This window comes from Sminthopsis crassicaudata, chromosome 2 (genome assembly GCF_048593235.1).
Source record: "Sminthopsis crassicaudata isolate SCR6 chromosome 2, ASM4859323v1, whole genome shotgun sequence".
In the NCBI taxonomy this organism is placed as follows: domain Eukaryota; kingdom Metazoa; phylum Chordata; class Mammalia; order Dasyuromorphia; family Dasyuridae; genus Sminthopsis; species Sminthopsis crassicaudata.
Genome location: NC_133618.1, coordinates 604,949,494 through 604,973,157, shown reverse-complemented (window position 1 = coordinate 604,973,157; position 23,664 = coordinate 604,949,494).

Sequence of the window (23,664 nt, the reverse complement as noted above, 5' to 3'; positions counted from 1 at the left end):
ACTGTTCTATCCTCTTTTTTAATGACTTTTTATTTTGCTATTATTATTCTAGTTTAATTTTTTTCCTAGTGAGCATTTTCCTTTAATGTACTCATTAGTGATGCAAGCCCAGGTTTTAGGACATCTGTAATTTATATTTCATTGCTTGAGTAATTACCAATTTTTTTTCCTGAGGCTGGAGCTAAGTGACTTGCCAAGGGTCACACAGCTAGGAAATTACCAATGTTTTTAATGTTTATTTTTTAAAATTCTAAATACTCTCCTCCACTTCCCCCAACCCTTGAGAAGACAGGCAATATGAGATAGATATGTGAAATCATATAAAACATTTCCATATTAGCCATGTTGCAAAAGAAAACACAAGCACATAATAAAAATAAAGAATATCACATATAAAGCAATTAATTTCCATTTCAAGAAAGCCTAGATAATAAATAATACACATTATGTTCAGAGCTGCCCATCATTTCTTTGCATCCCTATAGGTTTCTTTTGTTCTCTGCTGTGCATTTTTTATTTTATTTTTTCCTCTTCACTCCCCCACATCAAGAAGACTACATTTAAGAGCAGAAATACATATACACACATAGACACATTTAAACATACAGATACATATATAAATACTTGTATATAAATATCTAAAGTCATTCATACATAGATTCAAATGCATATATGTAAAACTGTACTGTTTATTTCCTTTTTTCCTCTCTGTTTATCTGAAGATGGATAGCATCTTTCTTTATAAGTACAAGTCTTTCCATATTTTTCTAAATCTAACAGCTCATAATTTCCTACACCACAGCAATGCTCCAACCCTTTACTGTCTAGTTATTTTAAATACTCTAAAAATATTGGTCAATATGGTTGATGTATAGTATAGTTTTTCTATTTTTCTCTTCCAATTAAATCCATTCAAACTTTAACTCTGAGATCATAATTACCACCTCTGCTTTTTTACATAACAAATTCTATTCCTGATCTTTATGTTTGTGTGCATTTCTCATTTTAATGACATTTCCTGAAAGCAACATATTGTTGAGTTCAAATTTTTAATCTACTATCTGTTTCCATTTTGTGGTGAATTCATCCAATTCATATTAAATACTCTAATTACTTGTTTATTTTCCTCCTTCCTATTTTACTCACTAACATTCTCGCTCTATTCCTATTGATGAAGAAAAATAAAGAAAATGAAAAAGTATGTTTCAATCTTCATTCAGAATTCATCACTTCTCACTGTGGAGATGGAGAGCATTTTTCATCATGGGTCCTTTGGAATTGTCTTGGATCGTTGCCTTTCTCAGAGTAGACATGTCTTTCACAGTTAATCATTGTTCCAATATTGCTGTTAATAGGTATAATGTTCCCCTACTTTTTTTTTTCATTTTACTTTGCATCAGTTCACATAAGACTTTCCCAGGTTTTCTGAAATCATCCTACTCATGATTTATTATTACATTCATATTCCATAACTTGTTCAGTCATTCCCAGTTGATGAGCATACCCTTAATTTCCATATCTTTGCAATCATAAAAAGACCTGCTATAAATACTTTTTAAGGAACTAATGAAAAAATATGCAAAGGAAGGTGGCCAAACTGTACTAAAACTGTATTATAAGGTGGCAGTCATCACAACCATTTGCTAAGAAATAGTTATTCTAGTTTGTTGCTAACTTTCTATGTGATCACCAAATATCAGAGCAAATTTATCAGTTGTGCAGGTATCCATATCAATCATTAAAAGATAAAATAAGAGAGGAATAAGCATTTACATGGCATCTACTATGTGCAGGCATTGCACTAATAGCTTTTTACAAATATTGTGATCCTTGCAACAACCCTACAAAGTAGATGCTATTATTATTCCCACTTTACAATTGAAAATAGAGATTAAATTATTTGTTCAGGATCACACAGCTGATAAGTGTCTGAGGCTGAATTGAAATTCAAATTTTCCTGACTCCAAAACTCTATTCACTGTTCCACCAGTAGCCTTTTAAGACAACCAGTACTGGATTATCAATGTCCAGCTTATGTTCTGTTAGGTTTTACTTATTTCAAGGACCATAACCCTCATGACATGTGTACAGTAATCTAAGCTCTCTCTTCATAATGTCTATTAGGGAAAACATCTGGTATAATGAATTGGATGGACAGCACCCACTCATCTGCTTTGGTAGAAATGTGGTTGGACTTATTTGGGGAGAAGAAGAATGAGTCAGGAGGCATTGACCAAAGACTCAAATTTTCCTCCCTTGAAAAACTGGACCTTTGACCTTGACATCTTGCTTATTTTGATGGGATTGGATGACAAGGTGAGATCAGCCAAGACCTTTTCTTGAGGTAACACAAGCTCTAAATCCTTTAGCCAGAAAGGAATATTGACTTGGCCTTCCTAATTCACCTTCACTCTGCATATGTTCCCACAATGCCCTATAGCTCTGATACCCTCTCTCCAAAAGAAGATTCTAGGGAGCAAGCAAAGGCAATGTGTGGTTAAGAACCTCTCCCTCAGGCAGGACTGGGGAACATGATGGCAATGAACTTGATGAAGATGAATAGAGAGAAAAGAAAGGCAAAAAAAAATCAATAGAGAACAGAAGGGTGAAGGCAGCAGCAGGAGAGCAGGAGATACAGAGAAGCAGTATGAAGATGAAGAGAGTGAAGGAAGCACCCATGGCCTCAGAGTAAGGAGGAAATAATAGATACAGAGTGAGGAAGACTTGGGTTAAATCTCTGCCCCTGACACTTAAGAATTGTGATCATGATTGAATGCCTTATCATCTTGGAAACTCAGTTTGCTCATCTGAAAAACCAGGATAAAAGCTACAATATCTATCTCACAGTGTTATAAGGTTCAAATGAGAAAATTATTACAAACTTTAATGTCAGCATATAAATATTAGATATTATTGCTGTTTGTTCAATCATTTCAATCATATTTATGATCCCATTAACTATTATATTATTTGCTAATAATATAAGAGATAAGCAAATGCTAAATGAGTGGCAAAAATGGTTCAGGGAAAAATCTTTCTCTTGGGCACTTATGATGTTTTAAAAGACTTTCCCTTTTCATGTTAAAGGGAAACTGAGCCCCAGAATGAAAGAAAATAAGAATAACAGTACATCATGACCCTCAGTCTAGGACTTTATTAAAAAAAAAACCTGTATGACATTAATGGAGGAAGTACATGTACATGGCAGCATAGAATTACTTAGGCTTAATGGAAAAAAACATTAAAGCTGAATTTTGAAAACTAGCCCTACCTATTCCCATCTCCCACCTCCAGTTGCACTCCCATATGTCCAAAAGCTCCTTTCATAAAAAGCTCCTTAGAATTGAACTTAAGCAAATCATCTCAAGTGCCAGGTCAGACCCAAATAGAACATTTTCCCTTTTCTGTTCATAAAATGTCTTGCTGGTCTCAACAGGGCTTTCTTCAATAGAGTTCACATAGAGGTTTCAGAGTGACGTGTATACTAATTAAGTATTGGAATTTGCTTTGGACTCTATTCTCAAAAGAATACTGTTTGATTTGCAGCAATTTTCTACCTTAAGAACTTTCCTAGGATTCATTTCCATTCAGAATATTTATATCGAGACTGTTCTAAGCTTAGTCCTGTTAGGCATTGTGGGGGATAATTATAATGATGATAATAATAACAGTAATGGTAAGAGCTTCTATGCTATTCGAATGCTGTTTGATCATAAAGAACTTTATTTGCATCATCTCAGTTGATTCTGAAAATAATCTTATTCATCTCCACTCATAGGCAATCTTTAGTACACAGAGAAAGGAGACGGGCTGTGGCAGTAGGAACCCTCCAGTTGAAGAATGTTTGCTTAGAGGCATACAGAAATCTGGGGCCACTGAATAGAAATCACACCTGTGGAATTCCTGTGGAACAAGAAAAGTAATTATTCTAAGTTTGACCTTTGTGGCTGCCCTTGGCACTGAATGATCTCTGAATCTCCTGTCTCATTAACCCTTTCCACTTTGATCTTAGTCCTGACCCTCTGTCTTGTTTCATGTGCCACTTAACAATTCTGTCTCTTCAGTTCCACACCCATATACCCATTTGGGGATCTTGGCTTAATGCAAAAATCAATTCTGAAACAAATTAGGATAATTATGATAACTAGTTTTTTTAAACCTTTTTTCATTTATAAATTATTTTAGCATTTTAAAAAGTCTAGATATTTTTTCTCTTTGCAGAAGATGTTTGTCTATATTTTTATCCTCTCCTACTTCCATCACCAAATACCACCTTTGAAAATATGAAAATTTCTCCTTTGAACATACAGAAAACTAGGAAAATATGCTGAAGGGTGGGTACTGCTCCTACTCTATTTATTAAGATATTCAAATGTGTTGTTGAGTTTCTATTCAGATGCAAAAAATGTTATATACTTATGCTGGAGATATGATCTATTTCGATTGAGACAGTCACTTCAATTTGTTTTTAGTGGGCTTTCCCTCTCTCCTGCAACATAAAATACTTAAAATTCTACAGTACTGCTATAATTTTGGTACTCTTGGGAAGATCATTTCAAGAAACAATCATCAAATTATGATGAGACACACAATTTTGTTTTAAATTTGAATGAGATTTCACATAACAACTCATTAGTTTTAGACACATCAGACATTCAAGGTTAAAGCCTACATTTCATTATAACAGGATGAAACAAAAATTTATATCTATAGAATATAAATCCCCAAAGGGGAAATATGTATCTCTACTCCCCATCCTCACCTCAGTGTCTAATTTAGTATCTGGTTTATAATAGGCACTTCATTCATTCTTCCTTAATTTCTAGGCATTTATGCTTTTCTGCTGAGCTATATTTCCAGGTAAAAAACTAGTGTCAAATATGGAGACCTTTAAGCTATACTTGCAGTATATTTGTTAATATAGTGATCTGGGATTACGACTATGTTACCATGCAGAAGAAAAGGATGAATTGGTTGTTTTATGCTTGTCAGGCAATATAATAATATATGTGAGCCTTTTTTGATGGTTGTGGGAGTGCTATCTAGTGAGGTTTTAGGAAAAAATTACTGGTAGTTTTATTATACTTTATTACATATATAATTTTAATATTTTGTATATACTGTTGTAGAATGTGTGGATAAAGGAGGAGGAAATCTTTTTAAGTGTTGTTGTAGAACCTATGGTACCTATATATAATGATAGGAAAAAGAAGGGAATATATGAAGCATATCTGTGCTCATTGCTATTATATTCTGTCAATGCTAAACTTTTCTTGTGTATAATATATACAATTGATTGGTACTGTTTCATTCATAATACAATAAATGATTATTTTCCTTTAGAATATTATTGAATCTGTGTAATGTTTGATGTAGGTTGTCACAGAAAGGTTGAATGTAACAAATGGATATACTTGTTTGGGACACAACTCTTTACACATACATTCAGCTGTGGCTCCATCTCAAACATTCCAATATTCAATCTAGCTAAAATATTAAATTAAAAAATAAATGAAATTAAAAAAAAAAACTTAGGTTTTCCTGGCTTCAGATTCAGCATTTCTGCATCATTTATATGTCCATTTTCACTAGACTGCTCTCCTTTTTTCCTCCAGAATTTTTACTTAATAATGATTCACTCCACAAATGTTTTGTAATCTTCTTTTTAAAAAACCCATTCTGATGAACCCACAATTACAAAATTCTGGCACTGGCAACGTTCTTATCATATTTCCAGGTGGCGTGAAGTTCAATGGGATACCTGATATCATCTGAAATAAAGCTTTCTAGAGGCTTGAACAATTTAATAAAGTTGGATATAAAATTCTCTATTTGAGTTTTTTTTTAAACACCCAGTAACTGTTGTTCAAGTATAAAATGGTGAACTTTAACTAAACCACTATATATTTTAAAAAGATATTGGACTTAACCTAGTTCACATAAACAGCATTATACAGTAAGAAAACAAAAGGAACATGGGGGGAAGAAATTGTCTCTCAGGCTGTTTTAACTGAAGCAACAGTGCCCAGAAGCAGGGAAGTGACAATTCTACTCTACCCTGGTTAATTCATACTAGAGTCCTTTGTTCTTTTCAGAGTCCAACCTTTTAAGATGAACACATTTTTTAATAACCCACAGAGTATCTGGGGAAGATGGCCAAGTTAATGAGGGGACTGGAGATCATGTCATTCAAGGGTTGCTAGATGAAACATGGTAAAGAAAAGTCTTATAGGGAAGATAATAACGGTCTTCAAGTGTCTTAAAGACCAGCAAGGTAAGATACCTCTTCTGTTTGGCACTAGAGAATAGGAGGAGTGACAATAATAATGGACTTTTACTTGGTGCTTTAAAGTTTTCAAAGCCTTTGACACATTCTGAATTTGAGCCTTACACTAAGAGATATTAATAATTTTTAAGACACTTAGTATGGTCGAGAGGAAACAGCAATGGGTTTAAAGTTACAGGACCTAAGCTCCCCTGCCCTACTTGACCATACTATATGGATGACTTTCAGCACACTTTTTTGTGACATCACAAAATGAGGGAGTTGGCTTAGATAGTATCTGATATCACTTTTAGCTTTAAATCTATGATCATATAGAGCATCAGCCCTGAAGTCAGGAGGACCTGAGTTCAAATCTGGTCTCAGACACTTGACACTTTCTGGCTGTGTAACCCTGGGCTAGTCACTTTACCCCAATTGCCTCAGCAAAAAAAAAAAAATCTATGATTATATAAAATTTTATAGTGAAGAAACCTTTATTTGTTTGTTTATTTTGTAAGGCAATTGGAGTTAAGTGACTTGACCAGAGGTCACACAACTGTCTAAAGCTGAACTCAGGTCCTTCTGACTTCAAGTGCAATGCTATAACCACTGAGCCATCAAGCTGCCCAATCATATAAATTCTTAACAATTTTTAACCAAACTTTTTAGCAATTAAATTAATTAGGGGCTTCTGAAGAGATAATGGGCTCCTTATCCCTGGATAGTTTTCAAGAGGAAGATGGTTGATCTCTTCTAAGGGATGTTATGGACCAGATTTTTGATTAGGTACAGGTTGAACTAATGACCTCTATGGTACTGTTCCAATTCTGAGGTTTTGTGATTCAGCAAAAATGATTAAATTAGATGTTGGTATTATTGCAGGGGGAAAGGGGCATGTTTTTCTCTGTTTATGGAGCTGTAAATTGAAATAACCCAGTACCATGCAATGAATTAAAAAATTGATCATACTCTTACTCAGACATTCTATTCTTAGCATTGTAGCTTGAAGATATCAATAAAAGGTCAAAAAAGACCAAAATATTCTGTACCAAATAGTCTTATTTTTTCCAATTACGTGTAAAAACAATTTTAATTTTTTAAAAAAGTTTTAAATTCTTTCTCCCTCTCCTCCCCGCTCACTGAGAGGGCAGGCAATTTGAAATAGGTTATACATGCTGCACCAAATATTCTTTATAACTTTATTGATGAGGGAAAAAAGTTGAAATGACCTAAATAACCAATAATTAGAGAATGGCCAAATATATCAATGTGATAGAATTCTGTTCAACTTTAACAATGTCACAAAGAGAAATAGTCACACATACACACATGCATGCACATTCACACGTGCACACACACAGAAACATACATACAGCAAGGTAGTTTGGATCCAATCAGTCAAATGGGAGGATTCACATTTGGAGTTAAGGATTCCAGGACTCTGAGGGAATTTTTTTTTTGGTGGGGAGAGAAGGGGAAAATGTCTTCTCTCTCTTCCCTCATTCCCATTTAACCATGTTACCAGAGAGAAGGGACCAATAAGATACAATATATCCAGCTGAGAGCTGAGAGACATATTAAGGGAAAACAGATGGTCACCTAAGCAAGGAGAAGTTATAGCCAAAAGTAAAGAGATGCATATGAAGGATAAACAGAGACAAAATGGGTACAGAAATATAGCAGCTAACTGAGAAAACAGCTAAGGGAGACAAGACAATGAAAGGTTACCTATAGACTCTACAAAGGTGTCAACCATCAGAATCCAGCACAGAGAGTCACTGCAGAGGAAGCTCATACGGATCCTTATGAAAGAAAAAAATACTTTTTAGGAACTAGGAGCTAAGAGGGACCCCTTGGTTACATGTGCCTCTTGACCATTTTCCTCTAAGTTTGAACTCATTTTCCTCAGGAATCTTGTACATGCAATGGGAGAGTGAAGCCTCAGTTGGGAGAGGGCATTCTTTAAGAGCTTTCTTGTCTTTACTTAATAATGTCTTTCTAAAATTAAATATTATAGCTGATAATCAATGAGAAGCACATTAATGAGGACTTTGAAACTATAGTGCTGAGAATCCTGTCCTCCTTAGGATGACTCGTCCTCTGAGGACTAAGTCTTCATGTCCTCTGCCTTTCAATATCCATCTATTTATACAGAATATTTCAAAAGTCACAACACAGTTTTAAATATATATAAAAATACATGCAAATATCTTAATATATATATCTATCTATGTATAAATAATCTCCCTTCTAGGACAACTGTTTTAACTATCACTCAAATCAATACATTTAGTCCTCTGAGAAGTTACTGTCCTCTGGGGACCAAATCCATCAATTTGGGCATTAGAAAAGTAGTTCCAGAGGGGTTGTATGTATGTATGTGTACACATAGGACAGTAGTTCTAGATAGATTATATAGACACTTTTGTACATATGCTTAAACTGTATGATGATTTTGGAATAGCCTCTACATACAAACACTATATACAGAGATAAAAAATATATATGTATATATACATAGACAGATGAACAACATACATACACATGTATACATATATGTATACTCATACAAGAATGCACACGTTTATTAATTTAATTATAGAGTTGCATTAAGAATTTTGGAATACTGAGTATATATTTAAAACCATTAGTAAGCGTCATATGTAATGGGGACATACTGGAACCATTCCCAGTAAGATCAGGAGTGAAACAAGTTGCCCACTATCATCATTATTAATCAATATTGTATTAGAAACGCTAGACTTGGCAATAAGAGTTGAAAAAGAGATTAAAGGAATTAGAGTGGGTAATGAGGAAACCAAATTATCACTCTTTGCAGATGATATGATGGTATACTTAGAGAACCCCAGAGATTCTACTAAAAAAACTATTAGAAATAATTCAAAACTTTAGCAAAGTTGCAGAATACAAAATAAATCCACATAAATCTTCAGCATTTTTATACATCACGAACACAATCCAACAGCAAGAGATACAAAGAGAAATTCCATTTAAAATAACTGTTGATAGCATAAAATATTTGGGAATCTACCTACCAAAGAAAAGTCACGAATTATATGAGCAAAATTACAAAACACTTTCCACACAAATAAAATCAGATTAAAATAATTAGAAAAATATTAAATGCTCTTGGATAGGCCAAGAAAATATAATAAAGATGACAATATCCCCTAAACTAATCTATTTATTTAGTGCTATGCCCATCAGACTCCCAAGAAACTTTTAATGACCTAGAAAAAATAACAACAAAATTCATATGGAAGAACAAAAGGTTGAGAATTTCAAGGGAATTAATGAAAAAAAAATCAAAAGAAGGTGATCTAGCTGTACCTAATGTAAAACTATATTATAAAGCAGCAGTCAACAAAACCATTTGGTATTGGCTAAGAAATAGATTAGTTGATTAGTGGAATAGGTTAGGTTCACAGGACAAAATAATAAATAACTATAGCAATCTAGGGTTTGACAAACCCAAAGATCCCAACTTTTGGGATAAGAATTCATTGTTTGACAAAAATTGCTGGGAAAACTGGAAATTAGTATGGCAGAAATTAGGCATGGACCCACACTTAATACCATACACCAAGATAAGATCAAAATGGGTCCATGATTTAGGCATAAAGAATGAGATTATAAATAAATTAGAGGAACATAGGATAGTTTACCTCTCCGACTTGTGGAGGAGGAAGGAATTTGTGACCAAAGGAGAACTAGAGATCATTATTGATCACAAAATAGAAAATTTTGATTATATCAAATTTAAAAGCCTTTGTACACACAAAACTAATGCAAACAAGATTAGAAGGGAAGTAACAAACTGGGAAAATATTTTTACAGTTAAAGGTTCTGATAAAGGCCTCATCTCCAAAATATACAGAGAATTGACTCTAATTTATAAGAAATCAAGCCATTCTTCAATTCATAAATGGTCAAAGGATATGAACAGACAATTTTCAGATGATGAAATTGAAACTATTTCCACTCATATGAAAGAGTGTTCCAAATCACTATTGGTCAGAGAAATGCAAATTAAGACAACTCTGAGATACCACTACACACGTGTCAGATTGGCTAAAATGCCAGGAAAAAAATCATGATGAATGTTGGAGGGGATGCGGGAAAACTGGGACACTGGTGCATTGTTTGTGGAGTTGTGAAAGAATCCAGCCATTCTGGAGAGCAATCTGGAATCATGCCCACAAAGATATCAAACTGTGCATACCCTTTGATCCAGCAATGCTACTATTGGGCTTATATTCCAAGGAGATACTAAAGAAGGGAAAGGGACCTGTATAAGCCAAAATCTTTGTGGCAGCTCTTTTTATAGTGGCTAGAAACTGGAAAAAGAATCAATGTCCATCAATTGGAGAATGGTTGGGTAAATTGTGGTATATGAATGTTATGGAATATTATTGTTTTGTAAGAAATGGCCAGCAGGATGATTTCAGAAAGGCCTGGAGAGACTCGCATGAACTGATGCTGAGTGAAATGAGCAGGACCAGGAGATCACTGAACACTTCAACAACGATACTATATGAGGATGTATTCTGATGGAAGTGGATATCTTCAACAAAGAGAAGATCTAATCCAGTTCCAATTGATCAATGATGGACAGAATCAACTACACCCAGAGAAGGAACACTGGGAAATGAGTGTAAACTGTTTGCATTTTTGTTCTCCTTCTCAGGTTATTTTTACCTTCTGAATCCAATTCTTCCTGTGCAATAAAAGAACTGCTCAGTTCTGTACACATATATTGTATCTAGTGTTAGGATTACAAGATAAGAACTCAGGTTGTCTGGGCAATTCTCTAGTTCAGAATTCACACCTTTGGTTCGGGCCTTTAAGAGGAGTTTATACCTTTGGACTTCTGAGGTAGAGTTTACATGTTTAAAGCAGTTTGCACCTTTAAGAGGAGCAAGTTCATTGGTTGAAGTTTTCCCCACAAGCCCCTGAGTTCTCACATGCCCATTTTCTGCAAAGATAAAAGAGGCAACATTGAACCTGGAGAACAGTCTGTCTGGGAGATTGAGTTTAGACGGTGGTCTGAAAGGATAACTTAGAGACGACCGGACCTTTACAATTTGGCGCCCAACGTGGGGCACTTATTCAGAGCCCTTCAGAGGAGCTAGCCTGGACCTTACAATCTAGGATATATTATAACATATTTATCTGCCTGCCATCTGGGGGAGAGGGTGAAGGGAGGAAAAAGAAAAGTCAGAACAGAAGTGAGTGCAAGGAATAATGTAAAAAAAATTACCCAGGCATATGTACTGTCAATAAAAAGTTATCAAAAAAAAAAAGAATTTTGGAATACCCTGTGAAGTAACAAATATAGATAATTATCAATAGGAAGATAGATAAACAGCTATAGTCAGGTATAGAAAGTATTCATATCAATCTCTCTTTATGGATATATATATATATATATATGGATGTGTGTGTATATATATATATATATATATATATATATATATATATATATGTGCATCTCTTTCAATGTATATATCTATATCTTTTTTTTTTCAGAGGCAAATGGGATTTAGTGACTTGACCAGGAGGTGTTGTGTCTGAGGTCAGATTTGAATTCAGGTCCTCCTGACTTCAGGCCTGATGCTCTATCCACTGTGCCACCTAGCTGTCCCCCATATCTATATTTTTTATGAAGAAGCTATGGATTATAAGAAGAGGAGTAATGCACTTTAGATATGAAGATCAGACAATGCAAAGGCAGAGCGATGGTTTTGAACATCCTGAATAAGGAAGAGGAAGGAGGCCAGTCTGACTGGACTACAGCTCTTATGAAAGAGGAATCATGTGGAACGAGAGTGGAGAGGTATATTGGGTAAATTTTGTGGAGTTTTAAATGCCATTTAATGCCAGGGGAGTTTATATTTTATTCTAGAAGCAATAGGAAGCAACTTGAATTAATTGAGTGGATCTTGTGAATGAGTGTGTATGAAAAAAGTAGGGTCCAGGAAAATTACTTTGTCAGCTGTCTGTGGGATGAACTGGAATGAGATGAAACTCTAAGCGAGGGGGCAGCTAGGTGGTGCAGAGGATAGAGCACCAGCCCTGAATTCAGGAGGACCAGAGTTCAAATCAGGTCTCAGACACTTAATACTTCCTAGCTGTGTGACCCTGGGCAAGTCACTTAACCCCAGCCTCAGAAAAAAAAAAAAAAAAAGAGAGAGAAACTCCAAGCAAGGAGATTGAAATTACATTACTATCCAGCATTCTTTCCACCATATACTTCTGCCTCTATAGTTTTTTTGCTTTATTTCAATGCCCAAATATTCCCCATTAATTGCATTTCATTGATAAGGAATATTTTTATGACTTCTCATCATCTCAATTATCCGAGCTACCTTGAAACTGGAATTCAAGTCCAGTGTTCTTTCCACCATGCCTTGCTACCACCTTATATCACAATCATAGCACTAGCTCTGCACTAAAGAGCAAGAGCTCTTCCTTTGGCTTCCTAGTACCCTTCCAGACCTTCTCCAGGTTCCAAGAGCTGCATCTGCTTCCACTTTAATGTGTGGGAAGGATACATTGAGCCAGTACCTCTGTCACATTTTTCAGTGATTATTTCCTATTTGCTCTAGCTCAGCCTGATTGCTATGGTAATGATTACTATTTCATAAATGGCAACAAGCCTTAGGGTTAGACATCAGTTGCTAGATAGCAATGAAAGGCCTGTTTTCATGTAACTACTCCTAAGAGAGGATACATTAAAAAAAATTTTTTTCAGTCTTTTAATACCACAGCACATATTTAGATGAGAACACAGCTAAAACAGTACAACCGTTAAGTTTACTAGATTATAAAACCTTGGAGATTATAACAATTAAAAATAAGATAAATCATTTAAAGAAGCCATATCCCTTCAGAAAACAGCACCAATTTTTTGGCCTGGTAGTTCCATGGTTTGTTATGTTCTTCTCCCTTCTGAACCAACAGAGGCTTGGGAGATGGGTAAAGTGTGATTGGGGATGTGTGATTTCCTTAACTTTCCCAATGTTTGATTATATTTTAGGGATTTTATAGACTTCCCAGGCTTACAGGGAATAGACAAATGTTTTAGGGTTTGTTTGGGGATTTTCTACAAAGAGCATTCAAGCTTAGGTAATTTGTTTTGATATTAAAAAATATATATATAATGTTTTATTTTCTCCAATGACATGGAAAAACAATTTTAACATTAGTTTAACAATTTTGAGTTCCAATTAAGAGAGGATAAATTTTAAGGTGTTCTTTTTATATAGAATGATTTTGAAAGCTCTCATTGAGAAATGAAGGATATATTGAAAGGGTAGTCTTGTCAGGATCTATATATCCATGACTGAAGTTTTTCAAAAGACAGAGGTTTCATTCACATGGGCAATTCTCCTACTGAAGCAGACCATACACATCTTAGGAAATAGTCTTCATGAGGTTCCATGGATCAAAAAACATTAACCACCAGCTGGTCAACCTTCTTTTCTCCCAACTTAACTACATGGTTATCAGAAGAGATCTGTCCCTGGTCCAGCTTTGTCTAATTTGCCGGTTTGTGTTACTTTGGATTGGCTTTCAATAATCCAAGGCCACCTGTACATACTGAGGCAACTGAGAGGGGATGAGGGAGGGAAAAGAAAAAGAGCAAGAGGGAGGGAGAGGGGAAAGAGGGAGACGAGGAGGAAAAGGGAGACATTGAGACAGAGACAGAGAGAAGAGAGACACACACATAGAGGGGGAGAGGGGGAAGGGAAAGAGACAGACAAAGAAACAGACACAGAGACAGAAATATAGAGAAAGAGAAAGATTCAAAAAAAGAGAGAAACAGAGACAGATATGAGACAGGTATGTATGTATCTTTGTAGACAGATAAATAGGTAAATATATATATATATATATATATATATATATATATATATATATATATATATATATATATATATGTAACGAGCTGTCGTCTCCAGAAGCTGCCGGATCACTCTCTGGGAAGAGATCTGCTGTGTCTACTCAAATCTCTCCGACAGATTCTTCTTCCTGTAACGAACCGTTGTCTCCAGGCAGTTGCTGTTAACTCTTGTCCAAAGAAGTGACTTCCCTTCCTGCAGAGAGCCCCGTCAGGCCTGATGTAATGCAGAGAGTCTTCTTCTTTCTCTGAGAGTCCTCTCTTTTATTCTCCCAGAGAATGGGCGTGGCATAATGCAAGGGCTTCTGGGAAGAACCACCCCAGCCAATGAGCTTGCCCCCTCTATCAAGTCAACCTGAGTTCTCACCTTGTAATTGTCCAGAAAACCTCAGTTCTCACTTAGTAATCCTAACATATATATATATATATATATATATATATACAGAGAGAGAGAGAGAGAATAGATAATGAGTTAACAAGTATTTATTAAGCACCTACTGTGTACCAGGCACTAATTAAGCACCTGCTTAAAATAATATAATAATTAAAACAAAATAACCTTTGCTCTTATGCTAAGGACAAAAGACAATCCTTGCTTTCAAAGAGCTAATGAGGGAGACAAGCTGAAAACAACTATATACAAACAAGATACACATAAAGAGAGAAAATAGCTTGGAGATAAAGGAAAGGGCCTAGAATTAAAGAGGATCAAGAAAGGTTTCATGTGCAAAGTAGGGCTTTAAGAGAAACTTGAAGGAATTTTGGGAAGCAAAAGGTTGATATGAGGGGGGGGGAAATTCCAGGTAAGAAGACAGCCAGGGAAAGTACCTAGAGTCAAGAGATGTGTTGTTATATCCAAGAAATAGCAAGCAGGGCAGTTACTGGATTGCAGAGAATGTGAGAGTAAATAAGATGTGAGATGACTGGAAAGATAAGAGGAAGTCAGGTTATGAAGGACTTTGAACACAAAATAGAGGATTTTATATTTGATCTTTATATTTATATTTGAGGCAATAAGAGGCCACTCAAGTTTATTGAGTATGTGTGTGATGGAGTGGGCAGGGGGCTAAAGTGACCTGGTCAGACCTGTGCTTTAGAAAAATTTGGCAGCTGAATAGAGAATGGATTGGAATAAAATAAGAACTGAGCCAGGGAAAACAACCAGAAGACTATCACAATTGTCTGCAAATGAGGTAATGAGGGCTTATACTAAGATGGTGGCAGTGTAAGAAGAGAGAAGGGGGTTTATCTGAGATATATTAGAAAGTAGATATTTTAGACCTTGGCAGCAGATTGGATATGAGAATGGGAAGTGAAAAAGAAAAGAATATCAAGAAGAAGAGGATGATCAACAAAGGCTGTAAAAAGATCAAAAAGCATGAAAATTAATAAAAGGTGACTGGAATTGGCAATTAACATATCACTGCTAATTTTTGGAGGGAGAAGTTTCAATTAAACAATGATGTTGGAACCTGAACTATAGAATTAAAAAGAGAGCTAGAGGAAAAGAAGTGGAGACATCCATTGCAGTTTATATATGTGAATATATACACACATATGTATATATAAATACATACATATATATAGAAAGAGACAGAGATAGAGATAGAGAGACAGAGAGACAGAATCAGAGATTCAGTAACAGAGACAGAGACATACACCCAGAGAAAAAGATTTAGAGCTGGAAGGTATATTAAATGTTTTCTGATCTTTCCTTCTCATTTTATATCTGAAGAAACTGAGACCCAAGACAGGAAATGATTTTACTAAGGACCCAGAGATAGTAAGTGACATAATTTGGATTCAAGCCCAGGTCCTCTGACAATAAATGCATCCTGTTTTTCCATATTTCAGTAGAGAAGTCAATTATTACAAAATTAAACATGTGCTTTAATTCATTTTGTGCTTATTATGGACTATAATTATAATAAGAAATAAATAGCTTCTTGCTGAGCTCTTTATTTAATGAAATTTCTAGTTTAAACACATTCATTCTCCCACTTTGAGTCCGGTACTGAAAAGTACAAAATGTCCAAAGTAACCATGGAGATAGCTTAGGATATATTCTTTGCCTCTTTTCTGCTGCATTAGTTTAGTTTGCTCCTTGCTAGGGATGGGGACTGTTATCTTTGATTGTCAATGAATTAAATATAGATGGCAAATACATAAGGAGAATAATATTTTGCCACTTCACTCTAGCTCTTCAAGTGGTTATTGGCTAGAGGTCTGTATTATATATGGCTTTAGCAGCCTTAAAATTAAATTGATGATTTTTGATTGATAGGAATATGATTTACTCATTCATTCATTCATTCATTCACTCACTCATTAACAATTACTTAAGTGCCTTCTTTATTCAAAGTCCTATGCCAGATGTTTGGGAATCAAAAATTTTAAAAATATGACACAATCCTTGTCCAAAAGGAGTTCAGGGAAGTGGGAAATCACAGGTAAATAGGATATATGGTAGGATGTGATGGAAGCAATGAGGAAATCAGGCAGATCGTTCTAGGAAATTTGAAATTCCAAGACTGTTTGATGGGAGGATAATTTTATTGTTGTTCAGTTGTTTCAGGCGTTTCTGACTCTTTATTACCCCATTTGGAGTTTTCTCAGCAATTAGCATGTCCTTTTCCAGATCATTTTACAGATGAGGAAACTAAGGCAAATAGGGTTAAGTAATTGCCTGAGTTCATCCAAGTATCTGAGGCCACATTTGAACTCAAATCTTCCTGAGTCCAGGTGAGTCCAGGTGTATTAACTAGCTTCTATGGGAGAAAATGGGAAGGCTTTTAAAAGATGACACCTGAGATTAGCCTTAAGGGAAAAGAAGGGGTTGATTCTGAAATAAGGGGGTGAAGTGAGTGCTCACTAGGCACAGGGACTACAAACATGGGGGTAGAAAATATCATATCAGTTTCAGGGAAGAGCTAGCAGTTTACCCAACTTGGTGGAAATGTAAACTATCTGAAATGAAATAATAAAACAGTAGTTGAGAAAAAGTAATTGTGGAGGAGTTAAATAACTGGCTAAATAATTTGTATTTTGTCTTATAGGCAACAGAAAATTACTGAAGAATTTTAAACAAGGAGTAACCTGGGCAGATCTGTATTAGACATTATTTTGGCAAGTATGAAGGTTAACTCAAAGATAGCAAGAGATGTGATATCTTTCGGAAGAAGGCAAGTGTCAAATGATTCAAGCAGTGTCCTTTCTTTGTTAACATAAGGCAAAGGGAAACGAAGCAAAGGGAACCTCAAATGATAGCATTTCAGAAGTGGAAGGGACTTCAATGGCCATGTTGTCTAGCCTATCCCCGAACAGGAATCCCAACTACAATATACTCGACAAGCGGTCATTCAGTCTTAACTATTAAACTTTAACTTAAAGTCCAATAAGGGGAAAACTACCACCTCCTAAAACTGCCATTTTGCTTTTGGAGGAAGATTGTCAGAAAGATTTTCTTTCTGTCAAGTGTAAACCAGCCTCTTTGCCATCTTTTGCTCCTAGCTCTGCTCTTTGAATTTGGGAAAATTAGCCATAGATAAGTCTAAATTACTGCTAGTTACCAGTTTGTTATTCTTTCAATGATTGGACAGAAAAGGGTGAAGAGAGGTCATCTCATTTCTATTTGGGAGTCAGAAAAAGTCAAAATGAGAAAATCTGCTCTTCCGGCAAGGTAGCAAGCACAGTGAAGAAAATACAAGGTTTCTTTTGGCCAAACTTGAGGGAGAATTTATCCAAGGGCCTATAAGAGACTGCATATCAGAGTGGAAAGAATTCTGAATTTGGAGCAACTTGGATTCAAATGCTTCTTCTGATATTTGCTGGTTGAGAATAGTTAATTATCGATTCATTCTTTGTATTTATATCCTCAATACTGAACTCAGTACCTGACACATAGTGAGCCAACTATGAAATGTGGTTAGCTTATTATAAGCTTTAATTTCCTTACCTGTAAATTGTAGCTAATCACACCTGTTAGTCCTACCTCAGATTTGGGGACCAAATGAGATCATTACAAAGAAATTTGTAAATGTCATCTTATAATTAGGATTTAGACCTAACTGTGCAAAAAAAAAAAGTCTCTATCCTTGTCTGTTTTGTTTTTGTTTTGTTTTTGTTTTTTTCTAGCTTACTTATCTTGTAGAGCAATTTGCCCTTGTCAGGGGGACTGGAGTGGATGATCTTAAAGAGATGATAGCTGCCTTTCATTTCCCGCATTAGATAAGAAGAGCTGGATTTCAAAGAGCAGTCCCAATTGCTAGAAAAATAATTCCCAGTGTAACCAAAAAAAAATTTTTTTTTCAAGACAAGTCTTGGAAGAAAAAGACCTGACTTCTAGAAAGACAGCAAAGCCAGGTGGGTTCAGAAATAAATATCAGACCTTGACAATGACAATTCATATTTTTATGCAGCTTTGTAGGGATTGCACAGCATTTTTCACACAGTAGTCCTTGCAGTTAGAAAATACAAAGAATCAGGGCAGCTAGGTGGCATTGTGGATAAAGCACCAGCCCTGGATTCAGGAGGACCTGAGTTCAAATCTGGTCTCAGACACTTAACACTTCCTAGCTGTGTGATTCTGGGCAAGTCACTTAACCCCAGCCTCAGGGGGAAAAAAAATACAAAGAATCAGCATCTCAGAGAAACCAAGTAATTAATTACAGGCCCAAGCCTAGTAAGTGATGAAACCAGGATTTGAAGTCAAGCATTCTAGCAGATTCAATCCAGTGACTTTCTACCTCAGCACACTGTTGCCACTCCTTAACTCTACTTTAAAGATGAGGACATCTGGTTTCAAAGTGAGATACACTAAGTTATAATATCAGTAAATAGCCATGCTTGGACTTAAACCTTTTGTCTCCAAAACCAGTGCTCTTTTTCCTCTATAACCTTCTTCTCAAAGAGTCATTCACTAAGTGACCAGCCAGATTGTTTCTCATGAAGTTCAAAGCTCTGGGCAATCATTCCCATTACACCTAGAAAGACCAGCCTTTATCCCAAGATCTGTCCTAATTCAAAGCATATTCAATAATTAATGTCTTCTCCAGGATAAGTATGGGGCTGGGCTCTCACACAGCTCAGGATGGAAACAGATTGTCTTAATGTTTGTTTCATATTTGTATGTACAGCAGATTCTTTGAGTGAATGGTCATTAGAAACAACGCTGATTTTAGGATAAAAGAATGTCACCAATAATACCCTTTTCTGGCGGATTTTAATTTTCTAGCAAAATCACTTGCATCCATATGTAGATCCAAATCTAACCCACATCTGTGTAACTAAGACATTATCATCCATTTGGCAAAAATGAAAGTGTGAAACATGAATCAGTTGTTTTATTCCACTTCCTGATGGAGTGAGACAATTTCACATCCGATGTGAATGGAATCATCCAGAATAGGAAGTGGGCCTGAGAATTATTTAGCACTTATTTTTATTGGCACTGATGGGGGCCCTTCCCTGGATGACTCAATAGAGCACTGGATCTAATTTGAAGAACCAGTGCTAATGATATACTGCCCACATGATCACTGATATACACCAAAGGTACCTGGTTTTTATTTCTTCATCTGGAAAATGGGATTGAAGGAAGGGTCAGTGGGAAAGAGGGGGGGGGGGCAATTAATCTCTAAGATCTCTTCCAGTTCTGATATTCAAAGATTATGCAAAGTCAAGATAAAACCCACAACATTTTGCATGATACGCACAGGTCCTGTTGCATTTGGAGGGTGGAACAGGAAGCCTAGAATTAGGAAGACCTGAATTCAAATGTGGCCTCAGACACTTACTAACTGTGTGACCCTGGGCAAGTCACTTAACCCTGTTTATCTCAGTTTCCTCATCTGTAAAATGACCTGGAGAAGGACATGGCAAGCCACATTGCTAGTAAATAGCTAAGCCAGGACCAGATTCTGATTCTCAGTGTATTTTCCTTTCCGCCACCAGGCCTGCCTTATCTTGAGAAGAGAGTGGGTCTGTGGGATTAAACCAAGAGTTCTGTGATCTTTGAGTGACTATTCCTGTATCCCAGGGAAACTAAACTGGGCAGAGTACACCTAGTGCATATTCTGTCTCCGCTTGGTCCCTAAAGTAACAGTTATTTATTATGAGATGAGAATAAGTAATTTGAGGAAATTGATAAGTATTGCTTATTAGTTAACTTCACACATTGTTGGTTTGTTTTCTGTGTATATAGACAATGTCTATCTCTGGAAATTTTAAAGGGTTAGATCAAAAGCAATATCCTCAAGCATAGGAGAAGGAAAAAAGATCCCTCATTATTTCTCTTGAGCTCTTTGGAGATTTGGAGATTTACTTAACTGCTGGCAATCAGCTGTAAACTACAGGGCAGCTAGTTTATGGATTAAAAATGAGCCATTTTCAAGTAACTAGAAACTGAGTGGACATCCATCATTTGGGGAATGGCTTAACAAGTTGTGATATATAAATATAATGGAATATTATTGTTCTATAAGAAATGATCAGCAGGGTGATTTTAGAAAGAGACTTACATGAACCGATGCAATTTGGAATGAATAGAACCAAAAGAAATTCAACACACACAACACAACAAGATTATGTTATGATCAACTCTGATGGATGTGGCTCTTTTCAGCAGTGAAGTGATTCAGGTAAATCCCATTGGACCTTAACAGAGAGTGTCATCTGCATCCAGAAAGAGGACTCTGGGGACTGAATATAGATCATAACACAGTTATTTTCACCTTTCTTGTTGGTGTTGTTTGCTTGTTTTTTTTTCCCCTTTCATTTTTTTCTCTTTTTGATCTGGTTTTTTTTTTTGTGGAGCATGATAAATGTGGAAATATGTTTAGAAAAATCACATATGTTTAACTTTAACAATATGTTAAGTTGGATTACTTGCTGTGTAGGGAAAGGGGAAGAGGACAGAGAGAGAGAAAAATATGGGACACAAAGTTTTGCCAAGGTGAACGTTGAAAACTATCTTTGCATATATTTTGAAAAATAACAAGCTAATATTTTAAAATATGAGCCATTTGAAGTGTGAGTTGCAGATAGAAAACTAAAGTAGCTGCACATACAGGCTCAGCCCCTCTATTAACTGGGCCTCATTCTTAGGCAATAGTAGGACTAGGCCTGAGTTTATGCAGAAAAAGAGCTGGAATGAAAGGTCCTGCATCCCTCTTGTCCCTTCCTTCTCCCCCACTCACATGAGAGAGCTGGTCTCAAGTCCCTGAAAGTAATTATATTTGGATGATTTTCATGTTTTACAGCCAAATGCTGAGATGATCTTCTCCTCCCCTTTATTTTGTAGTGTTATTTCCTGTTACAGTTGCTGGAATTGCTCCTTTGGTAGGTAGAACAAGGGAAAATGGGAAAAGCTCATTGTCAATACTGAGCAAATCAGAGCTGAAATCAGGAAAATCAATGAAGCTAATTAATAACAGTAATGATTATGATGATCAACACCTATATAGCACTTGGAAATTTCCAAAACACTTCATACATATTACTTTATTTGAACCTCATAGTGGGCCTGTGGAGTTACTATTATCCCATTTTTGGAAACTGGGACTCAGAAATTTTTAAGTGACTCATTCGTTCATGGTCATAACAATTAGTGAGTGTCTAAACAAGAAGTTCCCAATCTGAATTCATGGACTTAAAATTTAAAATTTTTTTCTTTGATGACTATTTTAATAAAACTTAGTTTCCTTTGTAATTGTATGTATTTTTTACTAAAAATACATTTATGAAAAGAGGTCCATAGACTTCACCAGACTGATTGCCAAAGGGATCCTTGATTCCTAAAAGGTCTTAATCTCTAGTCTAAAATAAGCAGGGATTTAAGCCCCGATTCTCCTGATTTCAAGTCCCACAATTTATGTTCCATACCACTGAAGAGTCACGCCCATCTCAAAATGAACCACATTACCTCTTTTTTTGCCCTTAAATGATCAAGCTAAAAATAGACCCTAAACCAAGCATGATATTTTAAGAAATAGGACTTTTCTATAGAGTAATGGAAAAGGCATTAGAATGGGAGGTAAGAGGCCGAGGGTCAATTTTTGGTTCTGATAATAACTACAGGTGTAATCTTCTAATCTCTTGGCCTAATCTGTAAAAATATGTATAGAAATATGTATAGAAGAAATGCAATATTTAACATATATTGGATTATTTGCCATCTAGGGGAGGGGGAAAAGAAGGGAGAAAAAAAATTGGAATACAAGATTTTACAAGGGTGAATGTTGAAAATTATCTGTGTATATGTCTTGAAAATAAAAGCTTTAAAAATAGTGGATCAGCAAAGATTCGCTATTGCACAAAAATTATAGGGAAAACTGGAAAACAACATGCCAGAAATTATGTTTAGACAAGTATTTCATATCATACAGGAAGATAAACTCCAAGTGGATACATAAAGAATAACATGAATAAAATATAGAGCAAGGAATAAATTATCTTTCAGATTTTTGGAGCAAAGATAAGTTCATGATCAAACAAGATCATAGAACAAGGAATAGGAAGGATCACAGAAAGTAAAATGAACAATTTTGATTAAATAAAATTAAAGTTTTGGCATAAACAAATTGCATTGAAACTCAGAAGGGAAACAGATACCTAGGGGGAAAAATATTGTATTAAGTTTCTCTGACAAATATCTCATTTCCAAGGTGTGTATGTGTGTGTGTGTGTGTGTGTGTGTGTGTGTGTGTGTGGTGTGTGTGTGTGTGTGTGTGTGTGTGTGTGTGTGTGTGTGTGTGTAATGGAATAGCTTCAAATTTGGACAAGAGACATTCCCCAACCGATGATAGGAAAAAGATAAGAACAGGCAGTTTTCTAAGAAAACAATCCAAGTTATCAATAACCAGATGCTCCAAATCACTAATAATTAGAAAATTCATGGTAAGACAACTCTGAGGTTCTACTTTACACCCACCAGATTGGCAAAGCTGATTAAAAATGAAAATGACAAATGTTTAGGAAAACAAGATCATTAATGTACTATTAATTGTCTGGCTCTCTACAATTAACAGATTTGTAAATTGGTCCAATCATTCTGAAAAGTAATTTGGAATATACCCCCCCCCAAATTACCAAATGATATACCCTTTGTCCTAGCAATACCATTTTAGGCCAACGGAAACTAAGAGGATGGTGAACAACTGGAGAAAGGCTGAACAAATTATGACATAGAGACATAAAGAAAATATTGTAATATAAGAAATGATCAATGGGATAGTTTTAGAGAAATCTAGGAAGACTTGTATGAAATAAAGTTGGGAATCTGGGAATATTTGTATGAACTTAAGATGAAAAAGAGCAGAGTCAGTAAAGTTTATTCAATGATTTATGAAATTTATATTTAATTTTATAAAATTTATACAACTACAACATTGTAAAAACAGATAACTTTTTAAATCTTAAGAACTCTTAATAAAGCAATGACCAAACACACACACACACACACACACACACACACACA